Raw genomic sequence first — 16,196 nt, 5'->3', positions numbered from 1 at the left:
CCATGAGGGCAAAGTTAGTTTGTCCTTCGTCTAGTTGTGTTTCAGGTGCATCCCAAGTGCATAGAACAATGCCATGAACATAGTAAATACACAAGTATTACCTGAATGTCTGCATGGATATTAAGCATGTTCATTTGGTATGTATATGAGGTTCCATTTGAAAGGGAAAAATACAAAAAGTGTATTGTACTTTAACAGAAAATGGAACAGATATTTTTTCAGAGACACAAGCTTTTGTCACAACTTCATAACCCCCAAATGGGGTGGGCTGAGAATGTTGTCCTGTACTGCAGAGTACAGTTTGGGAAAATGAGCTAGTTAGAATGTATCTGGAAGGGTAGATATTTAACTGGAGCAGAGCTTTTACTAGGGAGAAGGAATCTGGACATCCCTTGAGGAGTCTAAAGGGAGGTATTTTCAGTTTTTTTTCCCAGGTGAGCAGAGGATGTAGCAGAGAATGTGTGGTCTCATTTGAAAGAGATATAGGAGGAGCTAGTGAGAGTGTGGGTTCTAAGCCAATCATAGGCAGAGAATGTTTTTTTAATAGACTTTGGGGGGGGCATGAAATAAGAATTTCAGAGAACTTAACAAGAGTGGTTGGAGGGTAGCACAGACTGATTTTAGCTTAAGTATTCACATAGAAGGAATATTTGCCTCACATGGGAAGAGCTTCAGCTCCTACTTTCTGGGCACACACAGATGTCATCTTGTGAGGCTTGGAATCTTTGTGCTTCTGAAGGTATCATAGCCCTCTGGACAGACAATGAGACTCATAAACTTCTAAGATCATATACACCATACTATCTGTGCCAATATAAGTTTCTGGGGTTTATTGTTTGCTTGTTTGTTTTTATTTGCTAAATTTATTTTTTTCTATGTCATTTGGAATTTATCAAGATATCTTTTTCTTCATAACTATTGTTGGATTGTAATAATTTTCAATAAAGAGGACTGATGAACATAAAGAGTACAAGAAACAGGCTTCATTGATTTTAGAGAGCTTATATGATTTTGCTACTTTTGTTAATTTAACATGAAACTTAAGTGTGTTCTTTTAATAAGTACTTCCAGATGAATAGTAAATGGTTAGGAAAGTGGAGTGTCAAGATTTTGAGAAAGCTGATCAAAAAACGAATGCACATGAAAATCATTAAATATAAACTACAAAATTATATATTTTTTTCTTGCCTGAATGAGTCTTGAGGTAAACTTATTTAAAGAAAGCACATGTAAAAATGACTGAAAAAATAAACTAGAAATTCTGTCAAATAAATTCTATTTCTTTTTTTTTTTTGAAACTGAGTCTCTCTCTGTCACCTGGGCTAGAGTGCCGTGGCATCAGCCTAGCTTGCAGCAACCTCAAACTGCTGGGCTCAAGCAATTCTCCTGCCTCAGCCTTCCGAGTAGCTCGGATCACAGGCACATACCACCATACCCGGCTAATTTTTCCATTTTTAATAGAGACAGGGTCTCAGGCTGGTCTCAAACTCCTGACCTCAAGTGATCCTCCTGCCTTGGCCTCCCACAGTGTGCTAGAATTACAGGTGTGAGCCACCATGCCTGGCCCAAATAAATTCTATTTTTAGTGCTTTAATGTACATGTGGTAATTTCAATAAATTACAAGAAAAATTGTTAAATGGAGATTTGGAGGGGATTAATGTTCAAGGGCAAAGTGTTCCTATGTTTATTATACTAACTGTTCACATGTGTACACGTTAAAATACTTGAAAGATATTTATTCTCTCTATATACTAATTTCAAGTTCAGTACTATTATAAAAATTATTCCTTCACAAAAATTGAAAAAAATAAAAGCTAAATTCCACTCAGAATATCACAAATGCTGAATATGAGTACTTAATTAATGATGTTTGCTACTTATTTCATAAAAGAGTAAAACATCATTTTCAAAGGATAAATATTGTTTTGCACAAAGTGTTATTGAACTACATTAGAGACACTGAACGATTCTGTAAAAGAAGTTCAGATTCAAATTTCCTCAAAAAGATTGGGGAATGACTAAAGAAACACTCACAGCCAATGTTTACTGTTTAGATAAAAGTCCATGGGAAGAAAGTTGATCTTCAAAATAAAGCTTAATCATCTGCTGCTCTTTTCTTCCCACAGAACACATAATTGTTCCACAAATATAATTGTTCCAAATGTACTCATTTAATTTAGAATTTGATAGATAGATAGATTCTAAAAATATCACCCAAAAGAAAGATGTAAAGATCAAAAAGGGCAGTAATTTAAATGGTACAAACAATTCTAGCTAATAATGAACATTATACTGGCCATAATGTCTAATGGCTTCACATACACTAGTTACTCTAATTTTTTAAATTCTTAGTTACTGGAGCTAAAACATTCTTATTCAGGTTAAGTAACTCACACAAGTCACAATGCTTGTTAGTTTTTGGAGCCAGACTCCTAACCTGATACTTTAATTTCAAGTTCTTAACTGCTTCTATATCATTCTTTATTAGCTAATCTAGTATGGAGTAATATGCAACATTTAATGGAGTAAGGTATTTAGCTTTACAAATAGAAGGAAACAAATAATTTGAACTCCTTCAATGTGCCTGACACAGTATTAAGTACTTAGGAAGTTATTTCATTATTTATCTTCATACTTATATTTGGTAAAGCCTTTATAAGACTATAATTTCTGAGATTTGTTTGGAGTCAGGCAACCGAAGGATGAAAAATAAATAAGAATAATTAAAGATTTAAGAAGAAATCTTTCTATTAATAGAATAAAACATGAAGTCTTTTTTGTTTAGAGAAAAGAATGATAAGGAGAAACTTACCAATAAGAGTGTCTTGGTATCTAAAAAGACATTTTATAAATGTATGTGAACAGAGTTTTGTTGTTTCCTCTGGCCAATATAAATAGAAACAAAGTTAAATTATATAAAGTGGTATAGTATTCATAAAAAGAATCTAGCTAATAAGAATTAGCAGAGTGTTAATATAATATTGAGCAACCACTGTATGTATATCAGGACTAGAAGCAGAGATAGAGATAGAGATAGAGATATATAAGTTATTTTAGGAAAGAAGTTATATCAATTCTCATTCCATTCTGCTTCAGTGTTTTCCTTAGGGAAAAAATATAAATATGTAAATATTTATGTATAAATTTAATCCTGCTTTCCAATCTGTGAGTAATGTGGAATTGGTTCTATTTTTAGAGAGGAATCTGAAACTCAGAGAGTTTAAGAAGTCTTCCCAATTTCACATAGTAATTAAGGGGAAGAGACATAGTTTATAGAGGAAAAAATAAAGCATTAAACTTAGAGTTAGAAGATCTGAGTTTTAATATGGACTTGGCCATTTTCTATCATTTGACAGTGAGAAAATTATGTCCTAATACTTTATTTTTAAAATAAAAAGAACACAAAAAATTGTTGGGAAGATTAAATGTGAAGAGTGTTGCTGGAAATACTATGAATAGGAATATAAATACTATTTAAAGAATTTATGAAAGAATGGACTTCCTTCTTGGCATATGGATGAAAGTTAAATTAAAGAAATCTAAATGCTCATTTTTTAAATCAGTTAAGGTTTTGATTTAAACTTTTAAAAACTGCTTCTTCCCAAATGTTTTTATCTGAATACCTCTCATTTTCAAACTCATGCACAGTATAAGTTATTCCTACCATGTAACATGTGTCTAGTATAGTTCATACTTTGCATTAATTTTGAGAGGTTTTAGTTATCCAATAAGAAAAGAAGTAGTAGCTATAACATCATACTTCAAGTTATTATCTTCCCAGTATTCTCAGAGAGAGAGGCCATTGTAATATCTAGAGACAGAATAAATGTGAACAATGAAAACTGCTTATAATTTCAGAGAAGAACAGGATGAATTATATGGCAAACAGGCTTAATATTTCTTGGACCTCTTTATATGTTACTCATTTATCATATCAGAATTGTAATTATTCTTGCAAGTATCATTATTGAAAACTTCTAGAAATTTGCAAGCCACATATAGAGCCAATAACTAGATTAATCTGATCACCAATCAATGAAAAAAATGCTTATGTCATAAATAGCAATAGAATCCATTGATTGTAAATAAAGTAAAAGGGAGACATGACTGAGCAATTTCCACCAAGCAAGATAATTAAAGTCAGAGATGCTGTTTCCTGCTTCTCTGGTATAAACAATGAAGCCACTCCACTGGCGTCTCGGCAACCTGGATGTTCCAAGGCCACGTCCCTCTTCTTTCCTTCCACATTCCCTAAAGAGAATTGTGGGATGTAAAGAAATGAGAATTGGTATAACTTCTTTCCTGAAACGACTTGGGCTTCTTCTGCATTTGTAGATGTGACATCTTATTATAAGACGAGCTAACATCTATTATTAATTGATGCGCTAATTAAAGCCATACTTGTAGTTTCCATTAGCTTATTCCCTAAATTCTCCAGAGTTGGCTGTCTGGTTTTAATCAAAACCAAATGAGAGTCCAAGTTCCCAGCCTAGAGCAGCTAGGAGGAAGTCATCCCGTGGAGGCACAAGAAAGCAGGAAAGATAAACAGATGATAGTTCACAAAATTTGTTTCGGACGAAGGATGCAGATACTGTGAGCAGCTTTAGAGATGTGATTCAGGGACCCTGTCATGCTAGATGGAAGTAGTTGCAAGTGTTTAATGTCAGCAAGACTCTAATATGATCAAGATGGAGTCTGTCTCCTGCTTTTCCAGCACTGGATCTGTGTAACTCTGGAGGATTCTGACTGGAGGTAATGCTGCATATGCCATAACACAAACTCCTTTAATTCTGTGAAGAATTCTGCGATGGGAGAGATTTGGAAGAAAACATTATATTTACTGGATTTGTGGGATTTTGCTTACAGATTTTCTCAGATACAAAATGTAAGGCTGCAGCATTTTACATTTTAAGTGATGTGAAAAAAAGGTTTGAAAATTTAGAAGAATTATGGTATTAAAGGTCTAAATTCATCTTGTTCTTTTGAAGGATCTTTTGAAATGAGAACTAGCAAAGGTATTTTGATTAAGCTGTATATATACATCTAATATAGTGGAAAGAATGTGGGTGGATGGGGAGAGAACTATGTTTTCTTTCTTCTTCATTTTTTTTTTCATAAGCAGTGTGGGATCGAAAAAGCTCTAGGACTTTATGACTCTCCAGCTAATCACCTCAAGAGCTTTGACAAAACTCACTTGAGTTCTGTGTAAAATCAGAACTCCTAAAACGCCCAGGCGCTGGGCTCTCTCCCCCCTCCCTTCTGCTTGGTGCAGGCTTTCTCACATGCACGCTCCTCAGAGGCAGGAAATACTTTCCAGGCAATCTGGGTCTGGTTGTGGAGGCCCCTTTCGCAAAACATCAGTCTGAATTTAGTAGACAGAAGTCACTAGGAACGCCTTGACAGGATCCTGCGTTAGCTAAGGTTCTTTCCAGCTGCAGAGGGTGTTTTTGTTAGAATCACACACTGCGTAAAACTGCTCAGAATAGAGCCATGATCTCAACCACGAAATGTGAACTTAGATTTTGGAGAAACTAAGAGGGACGGACTTCTTTCCTAGCCAGAGTGTCGAACAGTGTCATGCCTTGGCGTTTCAGCTCCTCGATGTCTAGGTAAGACGTTATGGACTCTCTTTCTACTTTGAGGTGCTCTTTGAACAGGCAGAAAGATTAAGATAAATATTAGCATCGTGCACCAAGTTGGTGACTTCCTAGGTTTTAGAGCCATAAAATCAGGAGTGGAAAATGTTTATTTAGTAAGTAGAAAACTGTGAGTCAAATTGTTTTAGCAAAATGTCATTTCTAAAATAGGCTCCATATAGATTTTGCTTTTTTCCTCCATAAAGATTTTATTTTGATCCATTTCTATTTTAACTTATTGATTAATTGATCTGTAAGACAAGTTTTCTGATTGCATGGCATAATATAAAACACATACATTTTCTCACATATAAGTGTGAAGTGTAAATGAATCCTTAGTCCACTTCTGTTGCCAACAGGGAGAGTAGAAAGCACTAAAGTAACTTTTCTTAATAATCAGCTTCCAAAGAATATTTTATGTCTCATTTAAAACTATGAAGATTGGATTCTTCATTATTTCCCCAAACCAGTTTCAACCACATGTCAAGCTGCTCCTGTACAGCTTAAAATGTTCATTAAGAAAAAAACAACTAAACATGTGAAATTTCAGAAATCATTTCCATCCTAACTAGTAGTTAATCTGAGTTTCAGAAAATTAAATATCAGAATTGGATTTGATGAATATTAATTTTCCAGGAGTCACTGCTCAGGTCATATTTTGTGTAAATATTTTGAACAATTGAAGTAATTTTCAATGACACTGGCACTCCTTATTGCTATTTTAAAGCAGCCAGAAATCACTGCAATCATACGGAAACTGATTACATGTCCTTACTTCATATAATCATATATTTACATTTCCACTGGACTATAATCTCTTTGAAGTAATCTTAAATATTTAAATGTACAATATATTAGGAAAGAAATTTGGTAATGAATGAAATAGTATTGATTTCTGCATGACATATTGTTCTATTTATGCATATTTAGAATAAAATCATCATTTTATAGAAATAATATGGAATGGTATATGAAGGAAACAAATATCCATGATACTAAATGAACACAAAATAAACAAATAAATAAATGAAAGATGGAGAGCTATATTGACAGTTAGATAATACGAAATTCAGTGTCATAAGATTTATAGGACAAGGTGACCATTAGCTAATTTATTCTTAAATTCCATGCTAGAATAATTTATATTGACAAATTTTAACTATTCATTAACTATTTAAGTTATTTTGACTTTTAAAATATGAGGAAAGAATTTATTTCATTTTAAATATGTCAAAAATAAAATATTGACTTATCTAAATTATGATTTAATAAAATCCCTGCATAGACTTTCAGGGAAGGAAAGAACATAAGAGATCACCTCTTCTGACACTGTCTTAAAGTTTTGAACAACAAAGCTGAGGAATGGCATTCAAAGTGACCTATCCAAGGTCACACTGCTAGCTAGTAAAAGAGATGGCAGCAGAACCACAGTGTCCTGATTTGTAGCTGAGATATCTTACACCACATCATCTTTCTTTCAAATAATAATTATGCATAATGAAGTATGAATATGTCAAGTAGAAGGTTACTTTGCAGACAGAAAATTGGAGTTTCTCTTAAAACAAAAAAAGGATGGGAGGCTTAAACCTGCAACTACTGTTACTTATATGGGAAAAAATCATGATTAAAAAAATCAAATTTAGTAATAATGCAATTTTCTCAAATGCAAAAGTTTTCTTGAAAAGATTTAATATGCCTTCTATTAACACTTTAAAAGAATAACTTTTTTGCAGTTATTACATTGTATGCTTATGCCAAGAAAATCAATCCATATGCTAATAATTATATTAACTTTAAAATTGTTTCTTAAAAATTAGGGCTAGGAAAGAGCTAGTCTATTTCATATCCTTGTACTCAAATGGTGTCATAATAAAACTATCCCAACCAATGACTTTTAGAGGTGATTTTACATACCTCCTCCACTGGGGTCAGTTTAAGAACCTTATGTATCTAGACATTCTTCCTTCTATCCAACCTAAATCTCTATTGCTGCAGCCTATTTCCAGTTCTATGTGGTTTTTCCCCTCAGTGGAAATATAAAAAGCCTAAATGGACATAAGAAAACTTAAGTCTACATTTCTAGACCAAATAAGCACAGCTCATTTTATCTTCCCTTCTACAGCTTAGTTTCAATCCTTTAATTGATTTGATCTACTTTAAGCTTCCTATAAAGTCCTTTAGTTCTAGAACACAGAATTTTTTATAGTGTATAAATAAATGTCTGATCAGTGCAGTATAAAATGAGTGAGTTGACTGTTTCTTCTGTATCATACTTCATATATGACAATATATGCTGCTGTGTACACTAAAGTACTGTACTTTCCAAGGCTAGAGCTTTTCTCATAAGACTAATATATTACATTTGTAATAGATGCCATTTCTTTAGAGATAATGTGTCATGATGCTTTTTTTTCTATCTCATGAATTAGATTGAGTTTCTTGCTGTTATTACCAAGTAAAAGATATACTATGCAACTTTCTTTCCAATGTCACCACACTTTACATTATTGAAGTGAGGAATAAATTCAGTAAAGCAATAGCCCGTATGGCTGACTGCATGATTACTAGACAGCTTAGGAAAATAGAACACATTTCATTTTTTTCTTAAGGACATTATAATTACAAAGGAGAAATTTTTCTGGCCCTATCCAAACCTACCCATACTGTATATCTCACTACAAATACTTAAGGGATGGTTTAATCTTATTCATAGAGGATTAGGAGTTATAAGCTTAAAATAGGTCTAGGATTGGTCATTTAAGATTTTTTGTTTTTATTTTATTTGTTTCTTCCTATAAAATGAATAAACTGATATCAGTACTATCATACAATGAGAATCACTCTGTAAGATCCATTACAGTACAGCAAAGTTCTAAATGAGATGTGCTCTAGATCTGGATCAAGATTTTATTATTGAAATAGAGAAATGTCAAGAATTGTACATGAGAATTGGAAGAGGATGAGGGAACAGTGAAAACCTCCAGATTTGAGGGAAGCGGCATGAATATTGGGCCTGTTTCACCCACATGACTGATAGGCCCCTTATGTAAACAGCATAGACCAAACAGACTTACAGAGAAGCACAACTCTTAATTGACTTTGGTATGATATAGAAATGCAATGTTTACCTCTATGGTTCTCTTTGGCCTTAAACTGCTAGTCAATTCATAAAGTTCTGAGAAATAAATGGGCGGAATTTTTACAGATAACAGAATAATTGTGAAATGTAGACCATAAGACTTAGTTTTAAAAAAGATTGTTCATTTTGATTCAATGGATTAGTAGATAAGTGAATTTGAAAAGATTACACAGGGACTCAGATGCAAAAAAGCTAAAAGATAATGTTAACCAAATGCATATGATCGTGCTCATTAATTAAGGTAGCTGGGTGGAAAAGATAATTGTAGCTGATTATATGTGTGAAAATGTTGTTTTTGTATTAGTTTGAAATAACAATATGTTTTAGCAATGTAATTTAAATAATTCCAAGAAAAATTCTATTAATGGAATGAGATAGAAAGGAAGTAGAAAGATCAAAGAACATGTTTAGAAATCCAATTAGTGTTTCTTTTTATTCCCAGCAATTAGTAGAATACTTAGCATGTCAGAAATTGTCAGTGTTTGTCAATAAATGTTTGTGGAATGAATGGGAGGAAGAGAGAGAAAAAAAAGAAAAAGAAAACCAGAGTTGAAGAGTGGCAATACATGGGAGTTGGACTTTTTTTCTATTTTCCAGACATCCTGTAATAATAGAATAATAATTTTTAAAGGGAAAGGAAAATGAAAGGTTGGCAAGAGTCATCAGAGCCTGAGGCCAGAGGTTAACAACACTCCATTAGATGACATTTCAAGTTAATTAAGAACCAGAAGAAAGCATCTGCATCCAGAAATAGTTTGAAATTAAAAGTTACATGAGGCCAATGAGAACAGAGCACTAGTGAATTTTCCATAATTCAAACAGATTGGTGTACTGAAAAATCATGGGCAGAATCAGAAAACTGGCTCTGGTTTAATCTTTGCCTCTTGATGTTCTGTGATTCAAAACTTGCCCCATAACTATTCTGAGTCTCTGCTTTTTATTAGTAAAGTGTGGGATCACCAGGTCATTTCGAGCATCATATGAGATTTTGGATGTGCAAATTGTTCTGTGTACAGTATAATAAACAAGTCTTTGTTTAAAAAGCATAAGTTAATTAATCAAGAAAGAATAAAGAATCAGTGTGTTTCACATTTGGGTCTAATCACTCATCTATATTGAAATAACATGCACATACAAGGGATAGTTTCAGCTCATACTCAGCCATGGGTTCTGCAGCTAAGATTAGTCAAAGGTAAAGGAGTTGTTATCATCGTCATCATCATCATCATCATCATGTTACTTAAAATATGGTGAGTGCTTGCATTGTGCCATGAACTAAGTATTCTACATATACTATTACCTCATTACTTTTATTTTAATTCATTATTATTTTGCCCACAACAATTTTTTCATTATTGCCATTATGGAAGTGAGAAAACAGGCACATAGAATTTAGGTAACTAACCCAAATCACCAGAAAAAAAATGGTTCTTTAACAGATATTTTGTCTTCACAAAAAAAGGAGATACTCCCCGCCTATCAATATATGTTTGACATTGAGCTAGTTAGTCCTGCCAAAGTTCTTTCAGATAAAATTAGAGCAATGAAAGTACCTATCTCATAGAGTATTTGTTAGTATTATTACTAAAGGAGATAGTGTAAGTAACATACCAAATACAGTTCTTGGCCCATAATAAATCCTTAATAAGTGAAAGCTTTTTTTTTTTTTTTTTGCTTTTACTATTATCATTACCATCAAAAGTTTCTAATGCACTTATTACTACTTAGGTATAAAGAAAAGCACCTGGTGATAAAAACAAGCTCAAATGTATATAGGCAGATGACAATATGAGATTATTACATATAGAAGACAAAAGTTAATAAGTTGTTAATGATTTCTTGTTTCTGGTTTCAGTGAAAGTTGTGCTTGTGGAATGACTAAAAGTGCAGTTCCCTGTTGTCACCTTGCTATTTAAGCACCTGTGTTGATGTAGCTATATCTTTTATTTATACTTAGTGATTACTGTGTCTACTGTTAGAGTGTTCTTAGAAATGATAGCAAAGCTAAAAATAGAGACCACTTACAGCAGAGTCACATCTCACCATAGTGATGATAAAGTATTATAATCCATGTCCTCTGTTGAAGAGAAATATTTTTTTATAATAAGGCAAAACCACATTTCAATCATACTACTTGTTCATACAAAAAAAAAGGGCAGCCAAACTTTTCATATCATCTTGTTGCATGAAAAACTTCAACTGAAACAAGTTCAGAGGAAAGGCAATACCTTTCTTTGATTATAAAGGATTCTACAGAAAAGAGGTATCATGGTGAGAAAAAATTAATTATTCATTAATGAATTTATCTGCAGAGCTCATCCAAGGTATAAATGTAATTGTAAATGCCCAAAGTGCTCTGGAACACTATTATTGAGAAGATTGCATATTTAAAAAAAATAAAACAAGGAAACACAAAGACAATACAAATATTTGGAAATTGCTGCAACCGTGAGGCAATATTGTCCCTCCTGACTATGTTAATGTTGGGATCTCCTAGAAACCAAATATCCCCAGAAAGGTCTTATTGATATCAGGAAAACATTATGAAATGTTCCAAGCTTTCCTCAAATTACATGTGGGTTGCTTAAGAAAACGCTAAGAGAATCTGCAATTTTGACTGACTTGAGCCATAATGTGGGTGGTAAGTCAAACACTGCCAGTATCTTGGATCCTCCCTGCAAGAAAATTAGATACTACTGGAAGGTACATTAAATAGAAGCAACCTGGAAGTAAAAATAGAGCACCACTGAAATAATAGCTTGCATTTCACAACACCCTGCTCTTTTTTGATGAGTTAATTTTCAAATTTCCCTGATTCCTGGAGTAACTCTAGGAGAACTAAGAATGAGAAAAAGTTTTCCAAACTCAGTAAAAGACTCTCAGATATTCATAAAAATAGGTTAACATTAAAAGAATTTTTATGTTGAGTAGTTACTTCTTCATTTTTCTTCTGAAGATCAAAAACGATGGAAGCTTGGATGTGTCTCTCGGAAAAAGTGATGTACTACTTATTCCCCTGACTTGGCTCGTTATAGTTGGTTTATTCTGTAATTTAGTAAAGTTTTTGATGCTTTCCAGACAGCCTAAAGACATGGAAGCTATTTCATATATATTTTAATCTCCATTAAGCAATTTACCAATAAAGAATTTTAACAGGAGTGCATGTTTTCCACTAACAGCTAATGAGGCATACTGAGTAAATTCCAACATTAGACAAAGATTGTGTAAGGGATTAGGACACATATTGCTACTAACGAAAGGAAATCTGCATGAAATCCTATGGAGATATAGTACTTCTTGCATTGTTACTAAAGATTTTTCTCTCCCACATCCTAACTCTAACCTTGTCTAATTTGGACTAGATAGTGTAAATATTTTAAAGAAAAAGCACTAATTGTCTTTTACTAAAAGCTGGCTGTCTTGATTAGATACACAGAAATGCTTTTTTAAAAATGTACTGTTACCTTTTTTTCTATTTGTACATTTATGAAAAGGAATTAAGAAAAAGATCTGTGGTAGGCTTTCTTGCTGCTTTAAAACATCTTGCATATGTTAGTTCAGTTTGGCAATGAAAAGCATTTCTCTTCATTTATTGAGCTGAGTGGCAGTGGGAATATGCCTAAATGGGCACAAGTTAGTTTGCTAGATAATTTTACAGTTTCATTAAGAAAGTGAATTTCATTTTGGCCTCTACAAGTGTCCATTGTAATGAAGATTTACTTCACAATAGTTGAGCACACATTGGCAGATCTGTTAAACTATGATCATGTGTGTTTTAGGTTGTTAATTATCTGTTCTGGTTGTCTAATTCAATTCATTAAGTGTTTGGGAGAGGCACATAGTATGTACAAATGTGACTATGAGAGTAGGCTGAGACACATTTAAGATTTCACGTCACTGCAGGATGGTCAGATTTCCAATGTCTCCATCTCACCAGCCTGATCCTTACCATACAGCAACAAAATGTGCCAATGAACATATGTTCTATTTGGGTTCAGATACATTCTTTTTTTCTTGCAAGAATAAATTTTAGAAGGTATAACCTACTTTTAATTAAAAGGAGATTATTTCCCTTATACCTTTCTTCTTTTCTTTCCCACATGCTATGTGGTAGCTATTATTCATATATAATATATATTTGCCTTAAAGCAGGAGGAGGAGAACATGACCTACAAATTTAACATGGGATGGGTATTTAGAAAAAAACACCTTAAGGGAAACCAAAAGTAACCCTAGCCATCTAAGGAAAAAGCAAGAAAAGAAAGGGGAAGTAGCAATACTGTTATGTCTTTATTTTCCCTTCTATTAAATATGCAGGGTTTGTATGGAGGTGTTTACAAGCAACTCAGGAGTAAATTAGGCATTCATTTGTTTATATACATATATATCATGTATGTATACACACATATGTATAACCCAGAAGTCAATTATGTGTTCATTTATTTATATATGTGTGCATATGATATAGATATAGATATAGATATGGCATCTGTGTTTTCAAAGGATAAAACAAGATACCCACATCTAAGGGGATGAATCAAAGAGTTGCCATTTTCCCAAGTATTGTGAGGGAAGTGTCCAGGAAAGGTAGGAAATATGCAATGGAGAATTCCTCTTTTCATATGCATTTACTGATTTAATGCTATTTATGTGTTATTTTATGTTTCTTAAACATCTATTAAGATAACATTTTAGAAAAACTATGGCTAAAAGGTTACCAAGAATACCTTACCTGTCCTGAATTTCAGGACTTCCCAGGAAGGTTGGGATAAGCAAGGAAATCCTAAAAGAAATATCATGGAAAACACTGATGTTGGTGGCCCAAGATAAATATCCAAACTGGCACCTTTACTTTGCTAAAGACATAAGGCTGGTGTTTTTGTGATTGTGAGTGGGGAAGGGGCAAAAAGAATAGTTTTATTCCATCAGATATATTATACAGGACCTGCAGTCATATTTATGCATCAATTCAATCTTAAAATTATTACCCAGGAACATATACTATTGTTTTTCCCACATTAGACATTATCTGCTAACTCCCTGCTATAGAAAATGAGGCATTAGTTCTCTGAAAGTATTCTCCCCACCATCTCTGACTCCACCCCTCACCAAATAACTCTGAAAATAGCTCTGTTTCATAAATTTTGGTTAAGTTAGCATATACTATTTGCATTAAATTAGCCACAGGTTAGCCAGGTAATGTATTATGATATCTCCTTTCTCATAAAACTTTTTCCTGGAGTTAATAATTAATTCCCCTAGTTTTCTATATAGCTATTATTAATTCTTCCACACAAATTGTCTTGACTTTACTATAAAATTTCTATCAATGTGGTCATATATCTAATCTATTATTTCCTTTTCTTTTTCAAAAGAGACATCCCTTATATAGCCCACTAGAATTTATGTGAAATCATTACCCACTAGACCTGCTATCCAAATTTTATTCTGTTGTGTTGAATTACTGGCTTCTCTGTTGCTATATCTTTCTGGCTTTGTTTATTCTGTCATTTAGTTGGAACTTTTTGTCCAGTAGATTTTGAGAAGAGATACAAAAGAATAAGGTTCCTCTTATAATTTTAAGGTAGACATAATTTCCCATTAGAATTTTGAAAGCATAATTTTCCTGTCATCTTATTTCCATTGTTACTTTTGGTAAATCTAATACCATTCTGATTCCTAATTCCTAATATATAATTTCTTTTCTCTCTCTCTCTCTCTCTCTCTCTCTCTCTCTCTCTCTCTCTCTCTCTCTCTCTCACTCTCTCTCTCTCTCTCTCTTTCTCTCTCTCTCTCTCAACATTTAGGATCATTTACTTACCTCCTAAGTCTGAAATTTCACAATGATATTTGTTGACATCTATTTTTCTTCCTTGTACTATTGCATACTCCATGAGCTCCTCTCAATCAAAGACTTGGGTCATTCATTCTGAGACATATTCTGAAAATTTTTTCACTGAAAAATCTCTGCCCTCAATGTTCTCTGAAATGTTCCTATGTTGTGGTTCCCCTCCAAGGTAACTAATGAGTTTTCAAATTATAAGTAATTCTCTGGAGTTTATTGTTGCCTCTGCTATCTTTTCCAAAGTGGTGATTCAACAACAGTAAAAATCTGAAGCCAGAAAGAAAGAAAGACTTCTTCCATCTGAAAGGAAACTCTCCCTCAATTCCCATTTGACTTGAATGTTGTGGAGGCAGAAAATTTACCACAGAGGATCTCACTCAGACATTTCCTTCTCTGTGAAGCCCTACCTAACATATCCACCATCCCCAGCACCACTCACTAGGGAGGAAGGAAGGAGCATCTAAGGAATAGAAGGAAATTGATGAGCCCCTACTTAGTGTCAAACTTTTCCTCATATTGGTACACCTACCAATGATATTGTGTTATTGCAGGACTTATTATTATCCTTGGTTACTGGAGTTTCTCCCATAAAATTGTAAGCTTCAATAGGAAAGGTACAATATATTACTGAAGATTTATATTCCCAATGATTAGCAAAGTTTCTGCCACTCACTGGGTACTAAATAAATGCTTGTTGAATTGTGATTTTGATCTAACTACTGTCAGTTCTACAGTACTACACATTTGATTTCAGCCTCAGGTACTTCATTCACACCTTGTTCTCTCTCAGGCTACAGTTATAGTGATTATCATTAGCTCTTCTTTTCTAAGAACAATTGGTAGCCCAAATTATAAGGTGTATGTGTATTTCAGAAGCAAGTGCAAAGTAGAGCATATTTGTTTGATATCAAATATAGGTCAGGGATTCTTAAACAAGAATGTCTCCAATTATTATTTTAAAATATAATAGCAATCAATTTTGTTTAAGTTTTAAAATGCATACTGTATGCCATGAATTTCTTATGTTAAGGAGTGATAAGTGTTACAAAATCAACACAAACAATAAATTCTAAATCACTTTGTATCTAAATATCCTATGCATTAATATCACAAAAAGCAATTTGGACATTTCACAAGCATTTTCCAGAATCATTTCATAATTACAAGTATATACAGTCTCTTGTAATATTAATACAGTGGTGTTTGAACACATGCATTTAAAAAGTGAAAAATTGCCATGGAAATTCACTTCATAAAAACAACACCCTGAAATGACCTACACTTTTCCAGATCCTCTATTCAAAACCTCAGCAGCTGAGCTCATTCTGAATGAAACTGCATGAAAAAGCTTACAAAAGAAATGTAACAGAAATTTGCAAAATAAGTAGTCAGTAGTTTGAAATATAATTTTAAATAAGGCAGCCTGGGGAGAAGGTTCATAGGGAAAGTCAGGTCTTCTACAAAGACTTCTCTTTCTTACAGGACTTAATATAGTCAACTCAAATGGCATAGAAAATGAGGCCAGTATGCTTATATGCAATCAACAATAATCTAATGCTCTTATTTGTTAATATT

At 33.2% G+C, this 16,196-nt stretch overlaps 1 protein-coding gene across 3 annotated transcripts in view; it reads left to right on the top strand.

Annotated features, from left to right (window-relative positions):
* The window catches only part of DLC1 (DLC1 Rho GTPase activating protein), a 414,054-nt gene that overhangs the window by 73,916 nt on the left and 323,942 nt on the right, over positions 1 to 16,196 (top strand). Inside the window, exon 1 of one of the 3 annotated variants that reach the window (XM_012739810.3) lies at positions 4,500 to 4,753. The exons of 1 other annotated variant lie outside the window; for it this stretch is intronic. The gene's annotated coding sequence lies outside the window, so the exon portion shown is untranslated. Of the gene's footprint in view, positions 1 to 4,499; positions 4,754 to 5,331; positions 5,611 to 16,196 lie in introns of those variants that run through there. One more of the 3 variants, XM_012739808.2, reaches the window with a different exon arrangement.

This window comes from Microcebus murinus, chromosome 24 (genome assembly GCF_040939455.1).
Source record: "Microcebus murinus isolate Inina chromosome 24, M.murinus_Inina_mat1.0, whole genome shotgun sequence".
Taxonomy (NCBI): domain Eukaryota; kingdom Metazoa; phylum Chordata; class Mammalia; order Primates; family Cheirogaleidae; genus Microcebus; species Microcebus murinus.
Note: the sequence above shows the minus strand (reverse complement) of the source record. Positions and strands in the feature narration are given on the sequence as shown.